This window comes from Cryptomeria japonica, chromosome 9, assembly GCF_030272615.1.
Source record: "Cryptomeria japonica chromosome 9, Sugi_1.0, whole genome shotgun sequence".
Lineage (NCBI taxonomy): Eukaryota > Viridiplantae > Streptophyta > Pinopsida > Cupressales > Cupressaceae > Cryptomeria > Cryptomeria japonica.
Genome location: NC_081413.1, coordinates 721557900 through 721575520, shown reverse-complemented (window position 1 = coordinate 721575520; position 17621 = coordinate 721557900).

Genomic DNA, 17621 nt, shown 5'->3' with positions numbered 1-17621 from the left:
TTATTCAAGACTTGATTGATAATGGAACTATCATAGTGGATGGTCATAAAACAAATGAATCACACTTAGCATTCAAAATCCACTTCCAAATTTTGAAAAAGGTGAACAATCCAAACCAAAAGATGACAAAGGTAAAGCTAAAGTAAACTACACTTACACATATGATGAGGTGGTAAATGTCATCATTGTCAAAGACAAAACACTTTCAGAACTGATCAATATCATTACAAGAAGCAAAGCAAAGGTTACATTTCTAGGTATAACAAATGATCAACATTCACTTCAAGACAATAGAATTTAGTGGAACGATTACAAAAGATACCCTCTCAAATTTCAATTTTGGAGCTTCTAAAAGTTTCACCTATGCATAAGGAAATATTGGAGAAGGCTCTAATGGAAATAATAGTTTCAAAATACCTGGATGTGGATCAATTCCAAAACATGTTGGGACACCTCATAGCCCCTCATTGCTTATCCTTTTCTAAAAATGATGACGCATCCTTGCAACACTCTCCCAATGCTCCCCTATATATTGAAGTCACCATTCATACAACTCGTGTCAAACATGTACTCATAGATGGTGGAGCTGGCTTAAACATTTGTGCATTAAGTTTAATAAAGGCTTTGGGATATTCATAAATGCAATAGATCCAAAGAAGAAAATAACTATCAAGGCTTATGATGAGGAAGAGCATTCTTCACAACGAACTATAATCTTACCAATCAAAATAGGACTTGTGGAAAGAGATACATTGTGACAAGTTATAGACTTGAATTTATCTTATAACATTCTTATGGGAAGACCATGGATTCATGACATGCAAGTAGTTCCTTCTACATACCACTATTGTGTTAAGTTTCCTCATAATGGACAAGAAGTTACTATAGTCACAAACTCCAGTCAATACTGCAATAATCAGTCTATCCTATTAGATAGTTCAAATAACCAGAAGAAAAATGAGAGGGGGGGAGGGGGGCTGAATCAGTTGTCACAGATTACCAAAAAATTTACCAATTAAAACTTTAATACCGAAACCCAAAAAATTAATACCAGAATGCTTAAACCAATTAAGCATAAACAATAATCAAAGAATAAATACCATCCACATGACACCGACATTTATACGTGGAAAACCCAGTAAAGGGAAAAACCATGGTGGGAAGCCTACCCACAGTCAGATAATACTTATGTAGTAAGTATGTGAATTATAATTGAGGGGCATGCACTTGTAGGAAGGCCAACAACCTAGAGCTCATGGCTCATCACAAAAGGAGTCTCACTGACTACATAGAAATCCAAACTACAATTCGGAAGAAGGACTGAACTACAAAGATATCATCTCCTATTACTGAGTGTAGTTCTGATTAAGCCCAATATCAAAGGACTAGTTCCTCTACCTGAATGATATTACATTATTTGCACATTACATATCCATATCCATTCCCTGGCCATATACCTATGATAATCTACAATGAGATCTTACATCATATATATACAAACCCTTGACCATAAACAATCAGGTTGGCCACTAGACAATAAACCAATTACATAATTACAAAACATGTCGAACTTAGACCAAATAAACAATATCCAACACATAAGACATCCTGGAAACACATCGAGAGGTCCAATCCACATGTTACATTAAGTTGGTCCATAACCTAGATCAATCGGGACCCAATAAAGGTCCATACACTAAATAAATGATCTCCATCTACCAAGTCTCGAATATGATCACCAACAGAATCTTGAATCTCCACCAGAAGCTACACCAATGCCACTTACACATATCATCAAAGATCTTCATCAAAATCTCTGCCAGTGAAATCCTCGCCTAAACCACAAGCAAACAATATAGCATCCGATCACCAGACCAAAAGCAACTTACTAGATATGAACATGAGTATCATGAATAAGCCAATTCTATAACCAAATCATACCAGATCATGTTGGATACAAACCAACCGGATACAAACCAACCAGAAAATACTCAGCCTACCGGGACAAGAAGGGTGTCGGTAAAGCATCCAAAATAGGTAGTGTTGACATCAATGACAAAACATCAATGCAATACATAATCAATTCCTCCAAATGGCCAACATATCCCACCAAATAAATTCCAGAAAAATTATGGGAAACATTTGAGAAAAAGCTCAAACTAAATGATGAAGGAATGGGAAGATATTCTTTGCATAACTTTCCACTTTCACCTAAATCATATGGAAAGCCTACAAATTCTCAACCATGAATCCTAGAGAAATTAGTTGAAATGTTTGATGGAGCATTTGTTAAAGCTAAAACACTTGCAAAAGAAACTGAAGACAAGGATATTCTTAGCTGGTTGTACAAAGATGAAAATGAAACTATCGCAACAACTGCAAAAGTTAATATTCCCATAGAACAATATGGCAATGGTTACACGATCATGCAAAGATGGGATATGAAGAAAAAGGACCAATTAGTAAGAAAAAAGTGTTGGCATGATTGGCATAATTGATGATGTAGATGGAGAATGTTGGTTGAACTAGTAAAGGACCGTTGGTGATAATATAGTTGAGTTGTGATGAAGAGAATAAGATTGATTGGCTTGACGACATTGATCAGTTATTTATGTTATCATTGATGGAAACCAATGTTTCTGATTACTGATACTTATTTTAATTTTGTCATCTAAGTCTTTTTGGTCTACCAGAATGAACTTATCGGTAAAGAATCAGGAAACTGGGAATTAGGACCTTAATCGGTAAATAAGGAAATATTTTGATTGTATCTGATGATTGGTGATGATTGAGACTTTGTGGTTTGGAATGTAAGTTTGTATCATTGTAACATGTATCTAATCGGAACCACATCATGTTGTGACAACCAAAAGTTATGTTGAGCTTTTCCTAGGGTTTAAGAAGGGTTTAAAGACTGGTAAAGAATTCTCTTAACCGATGATGAGTTTTGGTTTGGAGGTGATCTACATCAAGTTCAAATGTTTAAGATGATGTGGCACAACCTGCATGGAAAATTGAATTATTGTTTTTATGCGTTAGAAGATGGAATTTAGTGGGAATCAACGACGTGCTTGGAAGAATGTTTTGTGGATTATCAACCTATCAGATTGACTTGCTGTGATGACTTATGATCATTCTACAGTTGATATTGTCTTGCAAAATGTTGTAATGATCTAACATGATCCTTGATGATCTATATTGTAAAATCTTAATGTATCTAGGGTTTTAGTTGCTGACCTAAGTTGTAAAAGTTATTTATGTCGGTATTGCTGATGTTTGTTGTGTCAGTTGGTGGTCTTGAGAAGATTGTGTAGCTGAACCAGAGCGTGAGAAGATCTGCCAGAGTGTTGTAGACTAAGAGCTTAATTGGATCTGATCAAGCAAGCAGTTAAGTGCAAAAACTAGAATTAGATCTGTATATGGTGAAAATGGATACAATAATAACAATATTGAAAGGCTAAATGAATTCAACCACAAAACCCTAGCCTAACAACAACAAAGATCCACCATAACATATGAAGATTACCTAAGACAATGCAAATCAAATGAAATCACAAAGATTATACCATCACATGTCCAATAGAGTTTTGATCTCCATTCTTCCTATCTCCATTGATCTTGCTTGATATATTTGCTCTCAGATTTTATGTGCACAAGAGCTCAACAAAGAACGGAATGTGGTTGCAAGTAGGATCGTAGTGTAGTCAAATTGATCAAGTAGTTAGCTCATTAGGGTTTGATAATGAAGGAAGCATCTCCTTATATAGAAGACACAATATGAAATGGAGGGATAAGATTGAGAGGTGTAAAAAGAGGTCGGCTATGATTAGAGGGTAGGTAAAAGAAATAATAAAATAATGAAAGGGGTAGGTAGTGTAGGAATTAAGAGATGAATGACATGTGTCATAGGTAGAAAAGGTTAATGAATTAATTAAATAAATAGAGATTTATTTAATTAATAGAAGAAGCAGGATAATTAAATAAATAAGAATATTTATTTAATTTAGGAAAATGATAATTTATATAAATAAATGTATTTATTTAAATGGGAAATAAGGGTAGAAGAGGATAAATGAATTAATTAAATAAATACAAATTTATTTAATTAATAGAAGAATTAAGCTTAGATAATTAAATAAATAAAGATATTTATTTAATTAGACATGACAATTTTAGGTGTCTACATTTTGCCCCTCTTTGAGACAATGCGGCTTGTCGCATTGTTTCAAATAAGATAATATGAACTGATATAGAGTTGCCCCAAGATAGGAATGATATGCCCCCTCGAGAGATTGGATGAAAATGTCTGAAAAGATTGCAGACAATCTCTCGATAAGAAAGAGAGGCTAGAATGGATTGACCAGATAAAGTGACAAAGTCACGGGATAATGAAGACTGACTCGGGAGGTGAGGGCTAGGGCTAGGGTAGTCTATAAGATAGACCACGGGGGAAAATACATCCTCGTTGTCATCTACACATCCACAAGAGCATATTGCAGAGCGAAAATAGAGCTGGAGCAGTCAGCAGCGATGGCCTTCACTCATAGATTCGACCGCATTCGCCGATTTTAGAGGCCAGCAGAGGCAGGAGAGCCGGTAAGTACGACAAAACCTCCTTGTACTTTGATGCATTTAATTTTTTCATTAATGCATGTCGAATAGGGTAATAAATGCGCTTAGACTAGGGTCCAAAAAGTGTCAAAAAATGTCCAGGCGCGTCTGCGTTGGTGCCAAGCGCGTTTGTGTTCGCTAGGCGCGTCTGTGTTTGTGCCAGGCGCGTCTATGTTTGGACCCGCGTCTGCATCAAATGTGGCCGCGTCTGTGTTGTTCAGGCACGTTTGTACCGAGAAGGCACGTCTGTGTCTCCCAGGCGTGTCTGTGCAGAGCATAGGCACGTCTGTCTCAAGAAGGCACATCTGTGTCAAGAAGGCGCGTCTAAGCAGTCTTTGAGTGCGTTTATGTCATGTAAGCATGTTTGGGTTTGAAAAGTATAAATTTGCATCTTCTAGGTCAAATCGACAGTTCTGTGATAAACATACGCTGTCGATTGGATAAGCTGCTGAGAGGATACACTCAAGCAGGTCCTCTAAGAAGACTAGGATAGATCAAGGCACTTTGTGATGAACAGTGAGTACCAAGATAGAGTACTTTGTGATGAACAGGGAGTACTAAAATATGAGAAGCACTTTGTGATGAACAGGGAGTGCAAATGTGAGTAACACTTTGTGATGAACAGTGAGTGTCACACACGTAGTACTTTGTGATGAACAAGGAGTACCACTAGGATAAATAACAACACTTTGTGATGAACAGTGAGTGTCACTAGGGTAAATAGCAACAGTTTGTGATGAACAGTGAGTGTCACTAGGATAGATAACCATATGCATTTAGATAGCAAGTAGCATTTTGTGATAAACAGTGAATGCCACTATGACTGACATTATTGATTTGCTTCATCAGTTTGTTTATCATGGATCAGTGGGATTGGGCTGTGGAGTGACACTGCTGTAGGTATGGGCCTACGAGCATCTGCCGGTTACCCGACCGATACACTTTAGGGGTAGAGGTCATGGACGCAGCTTTGTGCATTTGTATGATATGATCACATCGCAGCCACAGATTAGCAGGCTAGAGTATTAGCGGCGAGTGATTGATGACATTGATGAGGTCATATGGAGACCATATCTGGGCTGCAAGCAGTGGGAGGATGATGCAGTTGAGCTACCATACACCTTTTGGAGTAGGTACCTGATTGGACGGACACCCTATGTGCTAGAGAGACAGCTGGTAGATAGGGTTGGCCGATAGTTTGGTCGGATTCAGAGGATGCCCCGGGGATTAGGCATGTATGCCCGCACAGTCGGGGATCAAGCACAGTTTGGGCCTTTACTGTCATATGATCAGGCAGTGACTCAGCTGGTGGAGATGATGCCTCTACCTTGGGACATGTGGCCCGAGATCAAGGACACTGGGATGGATGTTGAGTATATAGCATATTGGGAAGAGCATCCATTCCTGCGATTGACAGATCCAGGAGAGGCACTTGAGGGAGATGGTGGTGGTGACGAGGATGATGGTCGAGGTGATGGGGGCAAAGGTTGATGGAGGAGGAGAGGAGTAGTTGGAGAGAGGTGAGTTGCACCTCGGAGGGAGGGTGGAGAGGAGAGGCAGGTCGGGTGGTGAGGGGTCACGGTGGATTGCCTTTACAGGTGCCAGCAACACAGGGTCCTAGGTAGGTGCAGATATAGGGACAGGGACAGAGATAGGTACCAGTACAGGCATAGGGACAGGCACCCGCAGAGGAGGAGCCATAGGCAGGGGCAAAGGCAGAGGGAGTTGACCCAGTGGAGGCTGAGCTACTAGATCTGAGGGAGATCTGCTAGGGCCAGGCAGATGAGATCCAGGATCTGGAGAGGGATCGGCTCCGGACTAGGCTCGGGGATACTGAGCGAGAGCGGGATCAAGCTATCTAGCGTTACACAGAGGCTGAGACAGCACTGAGGGCTGGAAGGCAGGCAACAGAGGACACGGGGGCCGGATATACTTATGTCCTAAGGGCAAGAGAGGAGATAGCCTACTGGAGGGACCTCTACTATGGTGCAGTGCCAGCAGATCAGCGGGCGAGGAGCTTCCATAGACTGTCGTGTACAGCGACAGCTATGGGGGGGAGTCAGAGGAGACAGGCATCGAGTGGTGGGGTCATGGGTCCTCCGCCACCACCAGATAGAGGAGATAGGCAGGATGATCCTGGGGCGGGTCCTTCAGGGGCTCAGATTCCACCGAGGCCAGGTGGCTCCGAGGGAGGGAGTTCATCATAGCCTTAGAGGGCTCCCTTTGTATCAGTTTTGTACCATTTTTGTATGATGATGTAGACACTTGCGGGTGCTTTTTGTAGCCATATGATTTTGACATCATTGTATCATGACATTTTATATATATATGAGATGATTCATCTTTGTTGTAGCTATATGCATGTGTACCTATGTGATGAGATGTTCTTATGTGATGCTTATGATATGGATGCAAATATGTATATGAGGCAATGCAATATTTTTTTGTTCTTTTATGTTTTATATGTGTATGCATGATGCAAATGTGAATGTATGTAATGCAGATGAATATGATAATGCAAAGAACTATTTACATGATGAAAATGTAAGATGTGCTAACATGTGTTGTGTGCAGGATATGGTGCAATTGTGATATCTATATGTATGTATGAAATGCTTAATATGTGGTAATGCAGGTGCAACTACATGAAATGCAAATATTTTTGGTGTGTCATTATACTTAGTCATGTGATAGTAGGCTACACGGACTCGAGAAGGATGATGGAAGTCAATCAAGAAAGGGGGATGGAAGATAGAAGATATGAACGTGAAAGAGCTTCTTGTGCATTATCATCATTGAGCTTTATTATGGCAAGTAGGTTATGACAATTGAGGCATATTTTTGACCCAGAAAGTCATTGTACCTGTTTGCATGGAGATAAGACAGTCACAAACAAGGAATGCCCCAGTTCACACTAGACTCTCAGTGTCCTCATATCCTTGGACAAGTCATAGCATTACTAAAAGACAATCCACAGATAGCAAATACAAATAGGTGACGATACCCCATCCTCGCCTTTCTAGTCAAAGACATTCTAGAGATAGAATATCTAGTCAGAGACATCCCGGAAAAGCTAAAAGAAATGTCACCAAAAAAAAAGATGAAATCAAAAGAAAACCAAGACTCGACACCAACATCCACTGTAGTCCTCAATTTTAATGTCTCTTGTCACTTGTATAAGTCTTATTTGATTGTGGTCACAATGTTTACTTTCACAAAAAGGATAGATAGCACTGAACCATAATGTTGTCTGAGTCTGTTGAAAGATTTGATTTGTTGAAGCCCATTGTTGCTGCTGTGTCTCATGTGAAACTGACTGAATCCATGAAACTCATACTTTATTGTGGAGAAGATGAAACTTTATTGCGGATTTGTGATGCAAATGTTGCTTTATTGTGGATTGTGCGCGGATAGACTGAAGGAAGCTGGAAGAAACTGTACTCCTCAAAACGTGTGATGTTCTTAGTTCCACACCCATCACTAGACGTAGGATTTTTCCTTAGCCACAGATAGGATCTGATTTATTATGAATGGAAAGGGAGGTGAAAAGGGAGGTTTATTATAAATGGCTAACCAATCTTGGGTAGATCAATAACAAGCCATGATGGGAATGGGTAAGTTTATTATGAACAAATAGATTGTGAGTGTGTGCAAAGTGAAATGATGAAAGTGGATCCTGAAGGAGGGAGGAGCAATGTCTCTACACATGGCGCTGGTGACCCAATTTTCACCATGGTACTTGCCCAGGGTGCCACCGAAGTGGTTTTCACCGTTGGACGAAATTATTTCTCTTTACTTTTTTCAATTTTTCAATATTTTTTGTGTCACAAGGCGCCTATTTGCCAGGTTTTCACCAAGTAACGATTTTCTTGTTTTATAATTTTTTTGTATTTTTGAAATTTTTGAATTTTTTTTGTATTTTTGAAATTTTTGAATTTTTTTGTATTTTTGAAATTTTTGAATTTTTTTGTATTTTTGAATTAGGATACTCTGAAGAGCTATGTGTAGAACCTCTGAAGGTGCATGCTGTTGATAGGATCCTCCAAAGGTTCACCTTCTATAGTTGAGAGTTGATATGCACCAGATCCATATGCTGCTGTAACAATGTAGGGACCAAGCCAATTTGGTTCGAACTTGCCCTTCTTCTCTCTGTCTTGTTGATTTTTGGGGTTTTCTCTTAGAACTAAGTCCCCTACCTCAAATGTGCGAGGCTTGACCTTGTGATTGTAGCTGCGACTCATTCATTGTTGGTAAGCCTTGAGATGATTAAAAGCAGTTTGTCTTCGTTCATCCAGTAGTTCTAGTTCTTGTAAGCGAGAGACCCTATAGTCTTCATCACCGATGATGTTTTGCAGAGAAACCCGTAAAGAGAGTAGCTTGACCTTTATAGGAAAGATAGCTTTGGCGCCATAGACAAGTGAATAGGGTGTAGCTCCTGTAGGTGTGCGGACACTTGTGCGGTAGGCCCAAAGTGCAGGATTGAGTTGGATATGCCAATTACGGCCAGCATCATCGACTGTCTTCTTTAGGATTTTAAGGATTGTTTTATTAGACGCCTCAGCTTGGCCATTGCCTTGGGGGTAATATGGTGTGGAGAAATGATGGGAAATATGGAAGCGGTCACAGAGTTCACAAACATTCTGATTTTTGAAGGGACGCCCGTTATCAGTGATAATGGAAACAGGAATACCGTATCGGCAAATGATATAGTTAAGGATGAATGTAGCAATCTGTTTTCCCATAATTTGTGTGAGAGGCACGACTTCAATCCATTTTGTAAAATACTCTGTGGCAGTGATAATGAATTTATGACCATTGGAAGGAGGGTGAATCTTGCCTATGAGATCGAGTCCCCACTGACAAAAGGGCCAAGGAGATGCAAGCGGTTGAAGTTCTTGTGCTGGCGCATGTATGAGGTCTCCATGAATTTGACATTGCTTACATTTCTTGACAAACTGGTATGAGTCTTTTTCCATATTGGGCCAGTAATATCCAGTCCTGATGAGTTTCTTGGCCAAGGTAGGACCACTAGCATGTGGACCACATATCCCTTCATGCACTTCTCGTAACGCAATCTGAGCTTCGTCGCTTTCTAAACATCTAAGAAGAGTGCCATCTAGACCTCGCCGGTATAGGATATCAGCTAAAATGACATATCGAGAGGATTGGCGAATAAAAGTGCGACATTGGTTATTTGATAGATCAGGAGGTAAAGTATTGTCACGAAGGTATGTGAAAATAGAACCGTATAACTGGGACTCGGCACCGACAACACATATTGTCTTAGTAGGCATGATCTCATATGAAAGGACCAAAAGGTTATCCACCAAGAACTCATAGCGGGTCTCGTTTGGAGGTAAAACAATCAATGAAGCAATAGTAGCCATGGCATCTGCGGCGCGATTCTGCTCTCTTGGTATCTGTTCAAAGTCTATCTTTGTGAAGTGTTGTTTTAGGTCATCCACCATTTGTTTATAAGGCATTAACTTTTCATCTTTTGTTTGGTAATCATTAGTTTCTTTACGGATGACAAGTTGGGAGTCCCCAAAAACACAAAGTTCTTGGATCTTCCATTGAACTGCAATTCATAATCCTGTTGTTAATGCCTCATATTTCGCTATATTGTTAGTGCAAGGAAATGATAAGCGGTATGATTTTGGTATAGAATCTCCTTGAGGAGTTATAAAGAGGATGCCAGCCCCTGCCCCATGCTGTGTATAAGAGCCATTGAAGTACAGTTGCCATGGCTTTGTATGTGACATTGTCAAAATGGATTCATCTGGAAATTCTGAACTTAGAGGAACATCATCTATCATGGGAGCATCTGCTAATTGATCTGCAATGGCTTGTCCTTTTATTGCTTTTCTGTCCACATACTCGATGTCGAATTCACTTAGGATCATCACCCATTTGGCCAATCGCCCAGTAAGTGTTGCTTTATTGAGAAGGTATTTCAATGGGTCTATCCTTGCAACTAACTTAGTCTTATGAGTGAGCATGTAATGTCATAATTTTTGTGAAGCAAAGACCATGGCGAGACATGCATGCTCAATTGGTGTGTAGTTTAGCTCGTATCCCACCAATGTGCGACTGATATAGTATACTACTTTTTCCTTGCCTTCAGTGCTTTGTTGTACTAAGAGTGCCCCCAGTGCTGTTGGAGTAGCTGATATGTATAGTAACAGAGGTTGATCTGGAACTGGTGGCATTAGAACTGGCGGATTTAGAAGATAATCTTTGAGCGTCTAGAAAGCTTGTTGACAGTTATCATCCCATTTGAATTTAATGTTTTTATGTAGCAGGTGTTGAAACGGATTACACTTATCTACCAGTTGTGCTATAAATCTTTGGATGGACTGGAGTCTGCCTTATAAGGATCGAAGTTGACTGATATTTCTTGGTGGTTGCATTTCCAAGATGGCCTTGACTTTTGTTGGATCAGCTTCAATTCCCCTTTTGGATACAATGAATCCTAGGAGCTTCCCGAAGGTTACTCCAAAGACACATTTCTTGGGGTTTAATCTTACTTTGTATTTTTCCAATCGATCAAAGACGCTTGAAAGTATGTCCAAATGTGTATTTCTGTCTATGGATTTGCCTAAGAGGTCATCAACATAATCTTCCACGGTTACGTGCGTGAGATCATGAAAGATGGTAGTCATGGCTCTTTGATATGTAGCACCTGCATTCTTTAGCCCGAAAGGCATGACATTCCAGCAGAAAGTTCCCCACAGACAAGTAAATAATGTTTTGTGTTGATCCTCGAGCGCGATCCTTATTTGATTATAACTAGAGAATCCATCCATCAATGATAACATTTCATGACCTACTGTGAGATCAACAATCAAGTCAATATTTGGTAATGGGAAGTCATCCTTTGGACAAGCTTTGTTGATGTCTCTAAAATCTGTACATATTCTGATGCTACGATCTGGTTTGCTAACAGGTACCAAGTTGGAGATCCATTCGGGATAATCAATTGGGCGTATGAATCCGACATCCAATAACTTCTCAAATTCTGCTTTGACTAGTAATGCCACTTGTGGATGCATTTTTCTTAATTTTTGTTTCACTGGTTTTGCCCCCGGTTTGATTGTCAGATGATGCATTACCAAATCCGGATCCAATCCAGGCATATCAGCGTATGACCAGGCAAAATTAATTTTTCGTTCTTTGAAGAAACTTATGAATTTTGACCTTTCGGACTCTGTCAATGATTGAGCTAGGAATATATTGTGTGGAACCTCTTCTGTACCAATGTTTGTTTTGATAGTCTCCTCTACCAACATGGATGACTTTTCTTCATATGATGCTAGGAGAATGTCAAGCCTTCCATCTTCAGGTGCCTCAGAGAGGTTTTCGCCCTCAGATACGTCCTTTCTTTTTACTTTTTTGGGGTCAGACAGTGCCACAGTGTGGTTTTCACCATAAGACCCTTGATTTGTTCTTATTTTCACATTTTTGCGACTGGAAGGTCTGACACCCTCGCCAAAATATGCCACGCTATTGAGCTCTATAGTGTATCCCGCTTTATGGTCTCTAGGGGGAAGATCATCTCGTATGCCCAGATAGTCAATAAAAGTTTCATCGTTTTGGAATGTATCCAATTGTGCAGGTCCTTCATGATCCCAGTCAATGAGTTGGCGGTGAACAAGGGGAAGGTCGTTAATGTCTTCGAAGTTTGGGGGAGCTAAGAGTGAAGATGTGATTATATTCAGGTATGTCAAGGTAATTATTGAGGTCATCGATGGCACTCTCCTCATCAGCCTCGATCATAAGCGAATCCAAATTATCATCACTAGTAGCGCATTCTGGGACAGGTGTTCTCATCCTATGTGATTTCAACCTAGAACCTTGAGACAAGGATTGTGTAGAATCCTCCTAGGTTGTTTCTTGACCAACTCTGAACTTGTTATAAAATTCCTCTTCTTCTATGGGTTCATTTGGCTCTCTGAATATCTTGGTGAGCTCATAGTCACTGGAAGACTTGTCTGAACCCCATTCCCATTCGTTAGAATCTTTGGAATAGTGATCCTCTTGTTGCATTTTGGCAGCTTTGATTTGTAAAGCTTCTTCTGTCCTTTGGGTGTGGACCCTGGGAGTTAAGAAACCAAGTCCTTTCAAGTGTTCCTTTTTGAAGGTCAATTCAGGTTGTAAAGGTTCCATGATGCCTTCCTTTCGTAACCCTAGAGGGATTTTTCCATCATACCCGAATTTTTGTAGCATTTTGAAGCCTTTGCCATATTTCTCACATGGTAGGTTGATGTGATCTTGTGTTTCCTCTTCATTGTCCCAAAAAAGCATTTTATATAAATCTTCCTCCTCTAGTTCACCCCATCTTTGAAAGGTAGTAGGGTCCCATTTGAGCATCATGATGGATATTTGCTTGTTAAGATGTGGTCTTCCATATTCTTTTGGGGAACTCATGACTTGTCATAAGTACATGGTCTGATTGAAAGTATATTCCCCCATGCCTTTATCCTAAAATTTGCCTTTATCCTAAAATTTGCCTTTAAGCTCACCTTGTTTTGATGTCAAATGTTTTAATGACTCAGGATCAATATATGCCGATGAAGGAATAGCCTCACGATTACTGGGAATGATGGTCTCAGTCTTTGATTTCAGGTTATTGCAGTATATGAATGGATTAGGATCACCATTAACTGTTACTTCGACTCCATTATGAGGAAACTTAATGCATTGGTGATATGTGGATGGGACTGCCCTCATTTCATGAATCCAAGGACGTCCTAACAATATGTTATAAGTGAGATTTAAATCCAAGACTTGACAAACCACATCCTTTGTAACTGGCCCAACTCTAAGAGGTAGGGTGACTGTGCCTTTGGATGAATGCTCTTCGTCATCATATGCCTTAATGGTGATTTTGTTTGTAGAATTCATAGCTTTATCAGAATATCCCAATTGTGTAATAGTGCTTAATGTGCAGATGTTTAGACCTGCTCCTCCATCTATCAGGACTCGTTTTATTCGATGTTTGTGTATGAAGGCTTCAATGTGTAATGGTGCATTATGTGGCTGACTTATGTAGGCATCATCAGCTTCTGTGAAAGTAAGGGAGTGTGGAATGGAAAGGTATCCCACCATGGCTTGAAACTAGTCCACGTTCAAATCAGTAGGAACAGTAGTATCTCTCAAGATTTTGTCAAGAATGGCCTTATGTGCAGGAGATATGCGTAATAGCTCAAGGATTGAAATGAGTGCGGGTGTCTTCCCTAACTGTTCTACAAGGTCATACTCAGGTTTGGTTGATGAAGAGGTGGTGTTTTTAGTTGGAGCACCTTGCAAAGTGATTTTACCTCGGTGAGTTGTAACATGACATTCAGAGGTAGGTTCGCAAGAAGATCCAACACCTTTTAGGACAATCTTGGGTCTTCGAGTAGAATTCTCAGACGCTTTATCCTTGATGATAATAGTAGAGACGTAATTGTCCATCGAGATGTGATTGATAGTTGAATCACAGTTATAATATGCTCTGGTATAGTTGGTTTGATCCTCTGTGGCTTTAGCTTTTCCTGTGTCATGTTTTGGGAATGGTTCCTTAAACATCTCATGTTCTTGATTGGATGAATGTCCCTCAATCTCAATGTCACCTCTATCAATGAGATCTTGTATGATATTCTTCAGTCGATGACAATTTCTTGTCTTATGACCCTTGCTCTTATGAAATTCACAATACTCATCATCGTTCCACCAATTTGGTTTAACCTTTGGTTCATATGGAGGAAAATCTGGAATTGTGATTACCTTGTTTGCCACTAGCTTCTTGAAAACTAACTCAAGTGGTTCTCCCAATGGAGTATACTTCCTTCATGATCTGGAAGTTGTTTGAGTATTCACTTGATTGTTTATAGAACTTGATCCCGAAAAGATGAATTTGGGTCGTACTGTGTTGGCATCAACAACACCATCATTGACTGTGTTCTTGTTTTTATTCCAAAATCTTGGCTTGTCTTTTCCTTTAAAGTCATCTTTGTTTTCCTTGAATATTTTAATGACTCCTTGTTCAATTAGGACCTTTTCTATTACTAAGCCTTTTTCAATGACATCCTTGAAGGTGGACAAACAAGCTTTCCTTAAGTCATAACCAATCTCTTTCTTAACATTTTGGGTGAACATCTCTACCATTTGTTTTTGTGGAATTTCACAAGAGCATATGCTGGCTAGATTTCTCCATCTTTGTAAAAATGATGCAAAAGACTCTCCCTCTTTTTGCTTGGTGTTGCACAAAGTAGTGACTGATATGTCTGTCTCTATGTTGTAGGAGAAATGTTGAATAAATGCCTCTGCTAAGTCACCCCATGACTTAATTCTAGGTGGAAGTTGGGAGAACCATTCAATAGCTTGATCACCTAGGCTTTGTGGGAATAATCTCATCAAATATGTCTCTTCTGCTGCTACCTCAATGCAAGCTGTGAAAAACTATCTTATGTGTGCCTTAGGATCCCCTTTTCCTCTATACTTATCAAATTTAGGAGTCACAAAGTGTGTAGGAAATGGAGGCATTGGAATTCTCTTGTCAAATGGATAAGGACATATGTCTCTCATTGTGTATGTTGGTTTCGGTGTATTTATGCCCTCCATTTTCTTTTGTAAGTCCCTGATTTGTTGTTCCAAACTGCTCTTAGGTGGAGATCAACTTCTTGGACCATACCCATGCTTGAGGCACCAATTGGAGGAGGAGCATGTTGCATATATGGATGATATTGATCATACACATGTTCATATGGAGGAGGTCTGTAATGACGCTGCGTATATGGACCACTTGGTATAGATTCATGTTGAGGAACACCATATCTATTTTGCGCATGTATACCATACTCTACAGGCATGTCATGTTCCATTGTGTTGCCCCCAAATTTGACATGAGGTTTCCTTGTGTCCAAATTTTGAGCATGCCCTTGAACATCCAATTGTTTTGGTGGTTGATCCTTAGCATTAGTATGTGATTAAGCATATTTTTTTGCATAAGACTTCCATAATGGTCTACGAAGGTAAGTATCATATGTTTGACCATGTGTATGTGGGACCTCTAGTTTTTGAAGCAAAGCTGATGGTGATTCAGGTACCATATGTGGTCCTCTATTTCCTCCACTATTAGGTCTCCTTTGATCATTCACTATTGTTTCCTAATAGTTGTAGCAGACCAAAATCCATTAATCAGGTAGGTCATGATAGGCCTTATATTGTAAATCCCCTAATAGGGAGACTCAACATCTAAGTTCTAAATCCTCTTGAGAGGTTGATCCTAATAGTTCAAAGCTCCTAACAGGGCTAAGGTAAATCCTTTAACTGGGTGACTCCTAATAGGCTCTTCTCCTAATAGGGCATCTTTGTAAGTTTCTAACTAGCCTAGGCTCCTCACAAGGCACATTTCGAAAGACTGTACAATTCTTGTGGGTACTAATTCCCACCGTGGTTTTTCCCTATTTGCATTTCCACGTGAAAATCATGGTGTTCATGTGGTGAATGTTTTTGATGTGATGTTATTCTTTACTTTTACTTTATGCATGGTTAATGAACACTTAGTGAGCTGCATTGATATATCACTTTAGCAAATGCTTATCAGCAGATACCGGTACTAGTAAATGACTCTAGTGTTGGTCTATGTTTGATTTGGTGAAATTTTTTTGAGTCTAAGTTTCTGATTTGAAATTGTTGTTAATCCTAAGTCACCCCCCCTCTCAGTATTAACTAGATCCTATAATATTAATAATTGGTATCAGAGCTTTGGTCCTATGTTTGCAAAAAGCCTAACAGCTTGAGGGAAAGATCTTGAAGAAAGATGATGAATAAGGAGGGTTCCAAGTTTACAAAGGACAACTACCAGATATGGAGTGATCGGATGAAGATCTACATTAAAGGAATGGTTTCTCAGTATTGAAATCATGTGGTAAGCAAGTATGTTGCTCCTACTACTAGCCCCTTCACATGGAATGAACTTAAAGAACAACAAGAAAACATTCAGGAAGCAATTGTAAGTACTTTGTCTGATTCAAAATGTATAGATGTTCATGCATTACAGACTACAAATGAGGTATGGGAGAAATTAAAATTAATTTATGGAGGAGATGAACATGTACAAAGGGCAAAGGAAGAAAGTTTAAGAGGCAAATTTGATGATATGAAAATGGATGAAGGTGAGAACATAGCACAATATGGTCAAAGGATTAAGGAAGTTATAGGTGGTATAAACAGTGTCGAAGGTAAGATTGAAGATGATACTGTTGTTAGTAAAATGCTAAGAACTATTTTACTGCAGTATTCTATTAGAATTTCTGCTATTCAAGAACTGAGATCTATTTCTAAAGATAAAGTCACTATTGATTCTCTTATTGGAAAGTTAACTGGATTTGAGTTGAATAATTTTGATAATAGTGTTTCTAAACCTTCTGAATCTGCTTTTAAGGCTTCTATGATAGGTACATCTATGAGGAAAGGAAAGGATATTTGTCATAATCATGACCATAGGTCTAGTCATGGTAGTAGAAGAGGTGATGGTGATGAAGAAGATCATCTAATGGAACTGGAGGCATTATTGGCTAAAAGATTCCCTAGAGGTACTTGTTGGCATTTTGGCACTAAGTTGTCATTGATGTCAACTAGCATGATGGAGATCCACATAAGGGTGAGCATAAAGAATGAAGGTCTACTGGTAAAGTAAAAACCCATCTAAAAGGAGGTTTCTTGTTTATGATGAAGAGGTATAATGTTACAAGCTGTCTCACATCACCAGAGGTGAAGATGTGCAACTGGTACAAGATGCTTTACTGGTTAACAGAAGAAGAAAACTCTACTGGAAAAGGGTTTTACCAGTATGTGTCTTTCAGACCAACTATGTATTAGTAGGTTGTGTCTTGATTGGTGTGATGCCATATGGAGCTGAGGTGGCAAGTGGCTTGTGGTTGATGAAGCCTCATTGACAGGGCTGATGGAGCTGAATTGGCCTACCCCTAGAACAGGGATTGAAGTTAGGAGTTTCCATGGTT